The 9,784-nt window shown below is 38.7% G+C and overlaps 1 pseudogene across 1 annotated transcript; it reads right to left on the bottom strand.

Annotated features, from left to right (window-relative positions):
- Positions 1 to 1,483: 1,483 nt before the first annotated feature.
- On the bottom strand, positions 1,484 to 4,583 carry LOC148728989 (putative skeletal organic matrix protein 5; annotated as a pseudogene). Its single transcript, XR_015988779.1, has 3 exons — positions 4,415 to 4,583; positions 3,463 to 3,595; positions 1,484 to 2,596 (listed from the first exon to the last, which is right to left on the bottom strand). The product of XR_015988779.1 is annotated as a putative skeletal organic matrix protein 5 (transcript).
- Between the last annotated feature and the right edge of the window lie 5,201 nt (positions 4,584 to 9,784).

Genomic DNA, 9,784 nt, shown 5'->3' with positions numbered 1-9,784 from the left:
TCATGCTTTGCTCGAGCTCTATAATCACCGCCTTTTTTCAGATGAACTCCAATCTGAATTCATTAACCCCAGATCAACCCTGACAACACCTTGTTAATTATTAACCTAAAAAAGCGTCATGTGGCGAGTAATGCTTTGACAGTTTAAAGTGCCTACGACTCGACATGTTTTTTTTCTTTTTGTTTTTTGCGTTTTCTGGTTGATGGCCGTTCTCAAAATCTTAAATAGTCGACCATGGCGCCTAGCGATTTTTACGCGACTGAAATCAAAGTATGTTACGCATGAAACCCTACGGGAGTCATTTATGTTGACATGTTATAATTGCCTATTCTCACTTTGGCGAAAATAAGTTTTTGTAAATAACTGAATTTGCGTACGTTATAGTATTTTACCTAGTGCGGGAGGTCGAAGGTTCGAGCCCCGGCCGGACCAACAGTCAAGGTCTTAAAATAATTGAGAAGAATTTGCTACATTTCTATAACATCAAGAAATGGATAGATATTCTAGTCTTCTCGGATAGGGACGAATAAATGGAGGTCCCGTCTCCTGCAGGGTTGGAGGTAGGAGACGTTAATTTCTCACGCACGAGATTACTGTGTGATGGATGTCCTCCCCTGGGGTGGGATGGGTGGGTAGAGGTGAGATGGGTGGGATGTACAGGCCCCCATTTAAACCAGCTTCAAGCTGAACTGGGCTGGCCTGTCTAAATATCGCAAATACAAATGCATACAAAAATACAAATACCTAAATTTTTCTTAGAAACTATAGTCAAAACAACAGTGATTAGTTTGACGTGAAACAAAACTTCGAAAAAATAAGCCCTCGAAGGTCCACCGCATCCTTAGCATATTTTGATATCTATTTTTTTCCAAACTTTTTATTTTTTTTCTGATCCGTGATCCGATCCGTGATGATCCGGGCTTTGTCGACGCCGTCCTGGCATCGAAGAAGGCTGTTACTAACACATGCCACTAATAAATGCAGGGGAAGATGGCCGATTTATTCAGCTTAAAAAATAATACCGATTAAGGGGCCTGTTCTCACACTAGACACGATTGTTCCATATTCAGTGGTCAGTGCGCTGGACTCTGGGTCAGATGGCCCGGGTTCAAGTCCTGGCTGGGGCTTGACGTTGTGTCCTTAAGCAAGACGCTTCACTCACATTGCTTCGTCTTCTCGGATAGGACGTAAAGCCGGAGGTCCCGTCTCCAGCACCTATCAATTAGTTAATTTCGGCAGGGGGTGTTAAAGAACCCACATCACGAGATTACTGTGATATGGTCTGGCCTCTTTACTGGGAATGGGGGGAGGGGGCATCTGTAAAATTTCTCCTTTATTAATTTTAAACTGCCGCCGGCAGTCTGGAAAAGTCCCCCGCACAGTGTTGTAAAGCGCATTAGAGCATTTACATGGAAATGCGCTACAGAAATCGATATATTATTATTATTATTCGTTCGTCTGACGTTCGGCAAGCGAAGAATGGTGACCTTTTTATCTTTTATTTCACACGTTCTAGATGTACTTGTACTCGTTGTCTTTCCACATTTGCGCTTTTGTTATTTTATGAAAATACTTCCGATTGCAATTTCCATCGTATTTTAATAACAGAAACACATCATTTGTAATAAAGGTCATTCCCTTTCCTAAACTGACTGATATCCTGTTGCCTGAACGGTGCGAAACCGAAACCCCTGTCGGATCCTGGTATAACAAGCTCTAAGGGCTGTGTATTCTCCCAACCTGGGTTTCCGAAAATCCACCTCATGAGCCATCAATTCCCCCCCCCCCCCCCTTCTGCCCTCAAGAAACTGAAGGTAACAACTGTAGCAAACTCATTGTGATAACAACGCTAGGACGAGATAAAATTGTGAAACACAAATATTATTGAATTAGATTAGGGCGAATCTAAGTGCTGTGAGAAAGTCGAGACAAACGAAATACTCATTTACAACACTGATGTCAGTTGTTTGCCAAATGGGACATGTGGCAATGCTGCACTTAAACTAAAGTGTTTCCCTACTAAAATACTAATCTTTTCATAATGGAAGGCTCGAAAGCATCTGTGCACTTTTCAGTGAACTAGTATATAGCCCATTGCTGTGATGTTTACTTCGCCATTATCTGCTGACTCTAGCTGGCAAGGCAACATTTCCACACTTGATGCCAGCATTCGGGAAACCGTGAGTACCAAATCCGATCCTGGAATCGCATGTGAGGCAGTTCTCTTCATTGTTGGCGACTATACCAATTCTTGCTTTAGTATTGAAGCTAGAGCCATCCACAACATTGAATCCTTCCTTATTACAGTAATACTGCAAAGACGCTTGTGGACCAATCAGTGATTTCCATGTGTCACTGCCCAGTGAGGTGTTGCGGTATTGGCCATCAGCAATCAATGAGTGAAGAGAGCTGGCCTGCTATTTATCACAATGAACCTGAGCTGTTGGTCGATCTTCATACCGAGGCAGATCTTGGAGAAGGATGAGTTCCAGAAGGTAGGTAATTTGGTCTCTTGTGCGTCAAACCCAGTCTCTCACCCAGGAATGTTGCTCTCATTTTTATCAGTCCAATAGTGTGAGTGGTAATCAAAGGTGGTCTGGTAAGGAATTGAATAATTTTGAGAATCGCACGCTTCACTTGAGCGAGTTGTAATTATATCTTGTTATATCTCTCAGTTAGTCCGTGCGCTGTAATTTTTCAATTTAGCGGAATTTATTTCATTGTACGTGCAGCTTAATTCAAAAGTTTGTTTGAATTGAAGTCTTTCCTATCTGTTTGAACCCAAAGATAAAATAGACATCAAGGAAACTTCGTTTTCAGGTCGTTTCTACCGGTTACGAAACTTAGTTTTTTTTTCCAGCGCTCCATCCGCAACCTACCATCAGTAAAGACCTTAAACTCGGTTTGCGGGAGGCGTTTAAAAAAGCAGACGGGAATGATCACAATAATAAAAGACTATTCTGATTTGAAAATTGCTCCTTTTCAAAAGTAGCTGCCAACTTTTCCAATGCAAGCTGGCTTTCTTTGCCCATGTCATACCCTCTGTTTGAATCAGAAGGTTTTGTTCTTTTGATAATGGCCAGGGTTTCAAATGATCAGGGTTTAAAAAAAAAAAACTGGTAAAAGGTGTAAATTTACAAAAAAGCACCCGTTCGTAGTGTTTATATGTGTGTATATGTTTTAAATGGTCAATTTAATTCTTTTGATCCCTTTGTAAATTGTCGATTGCTTGTGCCCTCTAGATCTAGTCACTTAAAATCGTATTATACGCCGAACGCGTTGGCTCGCACAACATTCTTACACATATGTTATATATGTTATCAAACATCTTCGTTCTTCCACTTTATGAGTGGATTTTGCTAAGTGAGCCTGCTAATTAGGAAATATTATCAGTTCGGTCGAAAACTGAATTATGGCTACAGAGAGTGGATCGACTCTCTTGCGCACACAACTGTTCGATACCTTGTTACCGTCAATCTTCATGACCAGCGTCCATCCACCACCTCCATATGTTCCGAGGTCGTCGGTCATGTGACAGTTTACAGGAAGAACTTTCGATCCTACGCTTAGTGGGTAAGCTTTGTTTCCATTGGCTCTGGAAGAAAATACATCCACACATGAAGGAGCTTTAGTTGAAACTGAAGTTTTTGTGATTTCTTTAAATGAGGTTTTTTCTGTAACGGACATTGTATCATACATATGCAGGGATTCCTGGGATCCTGGCATTCTTTTGATATTGAGGTCGCTGGCACCGTTTAGGTACAGTTCAGCATACATCACGTATTCAGGGTAAGTAGCAAATCAGCTACACGACAGGGCTCATTTGGGGAAAAAATTAAACGACAATCTTAAATAGTACTTAAGCTTAGGGCTTTAATTCCTGAAAGTGGCATGATCCCGTACAAGTGTCTCGAACGAAGGGGATCCTTCTCTCAGAATCCCTTCCAGATATCAAATTTGTTTGCTTTTTGTTTCATTTTTGTTGCTATTGTTGTTGTTTTGCCGTTGTTGTTTTGCCGTTGTTGTTTTGCCGTTGTTGTTTTGCCGTTGTCGTTTTGCCGTTGTTGTTTTGCCGTTGTTGTTTTGCTTTTGTTGTTTTGCTGTTGTTGTTTTGCTGTTGTTTTTTTGCTGTTGTTGTTGCTGTTTCTTTTACGAGGCAGGTATTATTCTCTAGAACACAAGTTCTTAAACATTTACTTTTTACTCAGTCGCAAACTATGGCAATTAACAATGCGCATCTGACGAGCCAAGATTTAAAATGGTAGTAAACTGAATTGAAGTGAAAATGCATGAAATTAAACCAAATGATTCATCCTTGTGCTCGTACATGTCATTATTCTGTGCAAGATCTGGATAAGTTTTTCAGAGTCATCAATGTGTGTATAAAGTGTCCAACAAACTCAAGCATACTTACTGATCTGATCGTAAAATTCTTTGTAACTCCGAAAAGCTACGGAGAGAAATAAACTTTTCGTTTATTTTCAGAAGAGCTGGGTGTAAATAACTTAGTATCAAAGTTTTTGTTTGTGATTGAGATTGAAAACCACGGAGAAGAAATACTGAGGCAAGATCTAGAGAAAACTTTGCAGCCTCAGGTTGTAATTAAATGAACCCTTAGACATCTTCAATTTGCTGAATCAAAGATAAAACCGTCGTAAACCCACAACATTATAATCAGAATTGTAAATTACTTATAATATTTTACTAGAACATTTTTCAGGAAGGTCCTTTCACAAAATGAATACCTCTTACAAAATTTATATATATATATATTTTCTCCCCAGTAACCGGCTTGACACACACAAAGGTATCTTTTGTGCGTTAGTCCACTCAGGCACGTCCCATTAAAGAAGCAAGGGTTACTGGAACATGGGTTCTGATAAGCAAAAACACATTTTAATGATTACTTGTCCTGGCCTCTTTAAAAAAATGCCGAGCCACTGTCTCTCTACCCGAAAGACTTCATGAATCATTTCAAGTGCCCCGTTCAGGCCCAATTAACTCGGTTTTAAATCACTCTAGACAGAGGGGTTTTCCGATACCTAAACGATATGATTCCCCGATCTTGAACCGAGAATTTTCTCCTGAAGCTCATTATAATTTCTGTTCACGGCGTTGAAAAGTATCTACAGGGCTGGCGTTTGGACATGAAAAGCTCTGTAGGTAAATTTGTCAGCTTCACCAAACCACTAAGCTCTTCTCTAAAGCGGAAAATCTCGCCGCTTTTGAATTTTTACTTAAACTCTGCATTTTATTCTAATATTTACTTTTGCCTCTCTTAATTCTCGACAAGTGCTTTTCTTTTTCAGCTCTCTCATCAGAAAATCCGTAGAATAACAAAGATGTAAGTTTTCTGCGGTAATCTTACCTCAATACCAGTGTAGGTAAAGCCATCTCGTGGTTTCAGGTGCTCCGGGATGTCCAACGTGATCAGAATCGCTGAACTGACATAACACTTGATCGTTTATTGATCGACCGATGTTAAATGATACGCAATTATTATTAATTATGCACTGTCCTCTACAGGAACGATGCATGCCCACAGGTAAATTGATGTTTTTAGTCACATGACCCACATGGGCGCGGCCATCTATGGATGGAGTGAATTTGAGAGATCGGCAGGAATCTGCAAGGAAGTGAGCAACAACTAATGTAAATTCAAGGTGATGTTAAAAGTAGCTGTAAGAGTCAGCGTGATAGTAATAATGATATCTATAATTAACAACTATGATATTAATAACAATGATAATGATGACGAATCTTTAACCAAAAAAATCCCCAAAACGTTATCCTTACAAGGCTGTAGCCAGATTTCAGGACAAGACGAGGCGAGTTTCGAGCGCCGAAGGCGCGAGCCGCTAGAGGGGTCTGGAAGCATGCCCCCAAGAAAACTTTGAAATCTAGAGGTTTAGAAATGCTTTTTTAAGGATTTTCTGTGGTATTTTTCTTCAGAAAAGTCAATCTTTAAGAAAAAAAATTAAAAAAGGCCAAAATTAAGACGAGGCAATTGCCTCGTCTTGCCTCATGCTAGTTACGGCCCTGCCTTAGTTTCTTACGACAAGGAAATTTATGATCATGATTCGTTAAAAAGTATCAACGCTATGCATGGTTACAGACAGCATTGTAACAGGATATCACTACCTTAGGAGATCTCCAATCAGATCTCTGCATTTGTCACCCGTGTTATTTTTTTTTTCTTGGCAAAAAGAGCTCCTTTTTATTAAAAAAAAAAAAAAAAATTACTCTTGGTGGGAAGTATTCAACTATAACTGCTGCTTTGTATGAAATGTACTACGTATGATGCACGATCCTTCGCAGTAGATAGCGCTATTTATGATAAATAGCGAAAATCAGACCTGAAAAAAAATCAGGCCTGTACGGGATTTGAACCACTGACCTCTGCGATACTAGTGCAGCGCCTTACCAATTGAGCTAACAAGCCAACTGGGAGCAGGCCGTTAAGTTGATTTTCGTTAAGGTCTGATTAAGGTCTGATTTTCTTTTTTTTCTGATTAAGGTCTGATTTTCGTTAAGGTCCGTTAAGGTCTGATTTTCGCTATTGCATGAATAGCGCTATCTACTGCGAAGGATCGTGCATCATACGTATTTAATACCGCATTTCAAAATATATGAACTTCATGTATTCATTGTATCTGATTTATCATCACGGGTTTATTACGAATCAACTTAACAGCCTGCTCCCAGTTGGCTTGTTAGCTCAATGGGTAGAGCGCTGCACTAGTATTGCAGAGGTCAGTGGTTCGAATCCCGTACAGGCCTGATTTTTTTCAGGTCTGATTTTCGCTATTGCATAAATAGCGCTATCTACTGCGAAGGATCGTACATCATACGTATTTAATACCGCAGTTCAAAATATATGAACTTCATATATTCATTGTATATGAAATGTACTGTTGGTAATTTTTTACGACACCAGTTACATTTTACAGTTTTCAGTCACCTACTTTCTTCAAGAATGCGGTGTAACGTTGTCCGGGACATATAAGTTTAACACAACATGTTTTATTTTATGGTCCTGGTTTGCCCGGGCACCCACAGTACTCAACAAACCCATTTTCAGGATCTCACGACAGCCGGGTATAAATCAACATAATTACGGGTGACACGTGACAGCAACAACACAGGGATAAAATTGTGGTCTCCATCAAAATATGCGGTGATCTTACAATACTAAAATTAATAATACATGGCTAGAGATTTTCCATAAAGCATTGAAAACATCGAAAAGACTCCAAGATAATTGACACTAGCAGTCTCATACATTCACCATGTTTTTTTCTTTTTTAACTAAAACAATCAAAATTTTACAGCCTTTGGTTTTATTCTGTGTCCCAATATGAATTTACTATCATCAAAATTTTCAAAACTAATAGCCAGTAACCAACCTCACGGGTGAGCATTCCAACGTGACCAAGAAAATAATACGACCTATCTTCAAATAATTCTACGCTATTCACTCTCATGATCATTCCCTTAAACTGAACGGAAACGGATGTAAAAGTGTTTTGATAGGTGGGTTCAAACTTGATGTGCTTAGTTATACCTCGCCACCTGGTTTCTCCATATCTTTACCAATAGATATTTAAGGTTTAGAAAAACCGGCACTGATAAGGACAGGGTTAATTAATTAACATCTTCGTTTGAATTTACTTGAAGTTTTCGAGGGTAAGATTCTCTATAAATAATCTCTCAGAAGCTCAGTCGAGGGTAAATGAAATGACCAAGATTGACATTGAAAAGGAAGCCGGGTAAACTTTGCAGAAGTTAGGTTAGGTTACTTACCTTGTGAAGCAATAATAAAGTAGACTGAAGAGATAACTTCTCCAAAAGATAAAAGATATAGTGAGAGCTAACTCAAGATAGTACTTCATTTTTAACAAGGATGCAGAGAAATTAAGCAATTATCTGATTGCACAGCAAGCAATCAACTACAGGAACCAGTTGACAGACGACGAGAACCTGTTCATCAAATCATAATAGAGTCAGTTTGTATCTACGAAAAATGACATTATCAGCTACTTGACCTGAGAGCAAATTTTGAAATTATTGTTGCCTCGTGTTTTTTTTTTAAACGAAACATTCTACCGTTTTTTTGTTTTTTTTTTAACGTTTAAATCTCAAGAGTATCTCCACTAGTATCCTTGCGTCAACAATGGAAATAATTCAAACCACAAGTAAATCTTAAAAAAGCATAAGATGATAACCATGGCAACTAAACCGCTTAATGGGTCATCGTAACACGACTTTCTTCAGCAGTTTGTATTTCAAAAATCTCGAGTTAGATTTAAAAATCAAATTAACTTTCAGATTGTCTCGATTTTTTAAATCTCAAGTTTTGCTATTGCGTTTGAAATGTGAAACCTAACTCTGGGAGATAAAATCCTGAACTTCTGATTTTAATTATTTGCAGCCTTTGGCGTCATTCTTTCAAAATAGACCTTCAAGTAGGGTTTCTTATTTGTAACGGCTAAGTATCGTAGTTTTGAAACTACTAAATTTAGGTTAAGTTTCAACCACATTTTTCGAAGTTTGGCCGTACTGTATCATTAAAACCGTTAGGGTTTCTTTCATGAATCATGTTGTGCCCAATACTCATCACCTGTTTTTAAGACAAACTCCAATGGAAACTCACTACTCAACTTGGAAAGCCCTAATTCAACCCTGAATAACATGATTTCGCAGTATCTTTAAGTTGTTAATTATTAACATCAAAGAAACAGTCTGAACATTAAATGCATCAAGTGGTGACTAATTGCGTTCACTGAAACGTTGATATTAAGTGCTTGTCATTTATATTGGAAACACATAATTCCGACTGCAATTTAGGATAAAACAGAATAAGTAACTATTTCAAAGGCTAACCAAATTACCCGCAACGTAGAGCTAATCCAATTTGTAGTCTTTGAAAAGTTACCAAATTATGTGTAGCAAATTGCGAGAGATAGCTAAAGGGATTAATTTTTAAAGATATACATGCAAAAAAATTACTCTGTGTTCCACTTTAGTTGTACTTCTTTCTTCTTAAGGCTCTGGTTCGGCTGCTTGCCTTTGCCCTGTTGCCGAAGCAGTCCAGCTTTCCTTTCAAGAACTTGCTTCGAGCTTTTAAACTCTCCGTCACCAACATAATTAGAGCCTTTGTACTCTTTCTCTGTTAGGTATTGGTTAGTAATAACAGTGAGCATTTCACGAAGACTATTAGGCTAGTAATCTTCCCCGTCTATCTAAAAAAATTTTGCTTAAAACTCCCCGGAAATTTTTTCAGGATGTCCAGTTCGTACTTGTAACACTTCGTCGTAGCCGTTTTTCCAGACTTTTAGCCGTTTCTTTAAACTTTGTTGTGTGTTTTGTTGTTGCAAAACAAGTCCGAGCCGAATGCGAACTCTGCAATTCTCTGAATCAATGAAAAATGAAGTTTTCGATGAGTTACTTAGCCTTTTTCATAGCTCCTGAGAGAAAACTTTTTGCGAGAACACAACACAACAGCACAGCGGTTAAATGTCGAGTATGCACTGATGGAGCAATTTTGCCGACAACGCCAATTTCCCGTGCAATATTTCAAAGGTAAACAACTGTCACACAAAAGTATAAGAAAACAATTAAAAATTTCGTAGAAATCAGGAGAAGTGAACGGACATCTCAATAAGTTATAAAAATACGAGCTATGCCGTTGAGGAACATATCTTGGTTAGGTTATTCGCTTGTTATTAGTTCGCGCCTCTGGAAAGTCAACACCTGGGCTGCCTGTGGTCTTTTAGTCTCTTAG

This window comes from Stylophora pistillata, chromosome 6, assembly GCF_964205215.1.
Source record: "Stylophora pistillata chromosome 6, jaStyPist1.2, whole genome shotgun sequence".
NCBI classification, from domain to species: Eukaryota; Metazoa; Cnidaria; class Anthozoa; order Scleractinia; family Pocilloporidae; genus Stylophora; species Stylophora pistillata.
This window is presented reverse-complemented; position numbering and strand designations above follow the sequence as displayed.